Here is a 2,903-nt window from a genome sequence, read left to right as displayed (position 1 = left end):
GTGTGTGTGTGTGTGTGTGTGTATACTTATATAAAAGTATACACACACACACACTTGAGTGTGTGTATCAGAATGTTGAGAAGTATAGAAAATAAATTGAAGTGCTGCGTGGGTGGCTCAGTCGGTTAAGTGTCCAACTTCAGCTCAGGTCATGATCTCACGGTCCCTCGGTGTGAGCCCCTCATCCGGCTCCGTGCTGACAGCTAGCTCAGAGCCTGGAGCCTGCTTCAGATTCTATGTCTCCCTCTCTCTCTGACCCTCCTCTGCTCATGCTATCTCTCTCTCTCCCTCTCTCTCTCCCTCTCTCTCTCTCTCTCTTTCTCAAAAATAAATAAAAACATTAAAAAATTTAAAAAAAAGAAAATAAATTGAAGTAGGCAAACGAGATAGCATGCTAAGGTGGGATGGACGTGGGTAAGCACAGTTGCTATTTTATATACGACGCTCAGGCAAACCCTCCTGATGCAGTAGCATTTAAGGAAAGAGCAAATCAGATAGCTACCTGGGAGAAGCACATTTCACGTTAAGGGAATAGCAAATGGAAACCCCATGAGATGAGAGCAATCTTAGTGCAGTCAGAGGACTTGAAGACACCATCAGGGATACAAACAGAGCAAGCAAGGTGCTAGTGGAATGATAAGCAGTACTGGGAATAGGAGACAGGTCATGGAGGGACATGGAATATTAAGGAGACATTGGAAAGGTTTTAGTTTTTATTGAGTGATTGTAATTATCTATATATATATATATATGTATATATATATATATATATATAAATGAGTGATTATAATATATATGTATACACACACATATATAATGAACTGAATGCTTGAGCCTCCCCAAAATTAATATATTGAAGCCCTACTTTGAAGATGGAACTTTGAGGAGGTAGTTAAGTGTAGATTAGGTTAGGATGGCAGAGATCTCATGATGAAATTACTGGCCATATAAGAAAAGCAAAAGATAAATTTCTCTTTTTCTGCACTCATGTACCAAGGAAAGACCATGTGAGGACTCAGCAAGAAGGCAGCTGTCTGTCTACAAGTCAGAAAGAGAACCCTCACTAAAACCCAACCCTCCTGGCACTCTGATCGTGACCTTCTGGCCTCCAAAACTGTGAGAAAATAGATCTCTGTTGTTTAAGCCACTCAATCTGTGCTATTTAGTGATGGTAGCTTGGACTAAGACAATATGGCTATTGCCACAGTGGCATATAGGACAACTACAATGTCAATCAGCTTAAAAATTTTTTAACATTTATTTATTTTTGAGAGAGAGTGAGACAGAGCGTAAGCAGGGGAGGGATAGAGAGAGAAGGAGACACAGGATCTGAAACAGTCTCCAGGCTCTGAGAGCCCAGCTCGGGGCTTGAACCTACCAACCATGAGATCATGACCTGAGCCAAAGTCAGACACTTAACCTGTTGAGCCACCCAGGTGCTCTCAGTGTCAATAAGTTTTAAGTCAAGACTGAAATCCAATTTCAATCCCTCTGTCCACTTCTACTAGCTTTTGCGTACCAAGGGCACTATTTGCACATTTCTCTGTGTGAGGTCGCTGAGTGATCAGTTTCAATCACAACTTCCAGTTGTATTTCTAAAATGCTATTTTTCTGAAATATGAGCAAAAACATGAACTTCGGGATGTGTGTCTCTCTATTGATTGAAATATCTTTTGTTAAAGTCTTTTGCAAACTGTGTCACAACAATTAAAATAAAAAGTCTTCTCAAATATGCATATTACAGTTCTATTGGCAGGGGTTTTATAGACTGGTCTGGCTCTAAGAGGAAAACAGCATTTTTTTATTTGAATGAGAGATTCTTGTCCATTAAATGGAAATCCTTCCACCTATTGTTATTTATTTGTTTGTTTGCTTACTAATTAATTAATTATCCTTTGGTTAAAACAGATGGGATTTCTGACTTTTCCTTTCAGGTTTTAGCTATCTAGTTTCATATAGAATCAACTATTAAGCAGAGTTCAATTTTGCCTGCCAGCATAGGATGTCATGAGTAGATGACTGTTTTTAGCTTCTCCTGCCCACATTTCATGTTCAGGTAGTTTCTCCCGAGCTCTTTAGACAACCCAGGCCATCTTTGTGGTTATTGCTATGCTGATTGTCTCCATGTTTTTGTTTTTGTGTTTTTCGGGAGTGCTCAGACACCACATAAGGAGACGGAGACTCCTTTCCTCTCCTGGGCACCTCTGTTTCTCATTTCCTTCGTCTCTGTCCCTGTCTCTTGTGCGACTTCTCTTAGCACTGCTTCCTCCTCCTCCTTCTCCTCCTCCTCCTCCTCCTCCTCCTCCTCCTCCTCCTCCTCCTCCTCCTCCTCCTCCTCCCTCTTGCTCTCCCACCTCCCCTCCTCTTCCTCTTCTTTTTCCAGTCCTGTCCAGCATTTGCTTTCAGGCTCTCTGGCTCACAGATTTTCTAGATCTCTATGGGATTTTCACCAGCTTCCTGCACAATGGATGGAACTGTTTATCATTCTCAGTCAAGACTCTTTCTAGGATGAGAAATAATTGCCTTCCTGGCATTTATCTCTAATAAATAAGTGCACAAGAAGCAAGCAAACCAACAAGCCCTAGCACTGGAGGGCTTTCTTCTCCCTGCCTTAAAGATTTGTCTAGCAGCAATGGGCCAGACATCATAAGTGGACAAAAAAAGTGCTTTGGACCCATGCTCTTTTTTTTTTTTTTAATGTTTATTTATTTATTTATTTATTTTGAGAAAGAGTGCATACATGTGAGGGCAGAGAGAGGTAAGGGGTAGGGGTAGAGCAGAGAGAGGGGTGGAGAGAGGGGTAGGGCAGAGAGAGGGAGAGAAAGAGAAAGGGAGAGAGAGAGAGAGAGAGAGAGAGAGAGAGAGAGAGAATCCCAATCCCAAGCAGGCTCCATGCTGTCAGT

This window comes from Suricata suricatta, chromosome 1 (genome assembly GCF_006229205.1).
Source record: "Suricata suricatta isolate VVHF042 chromosome 1, meerkat_22Aug2017_6uvM2_HiC, whole genome shotgun sequence".
Lineage (NCBI taxonomy): Eukaryota > Metazoa > Chordata > Mammalia > Carnivora > Herpestidae > Suricata > Suricata suricatta.
This window is presented reverse-complemented; position numbering follows the sequence as displayed.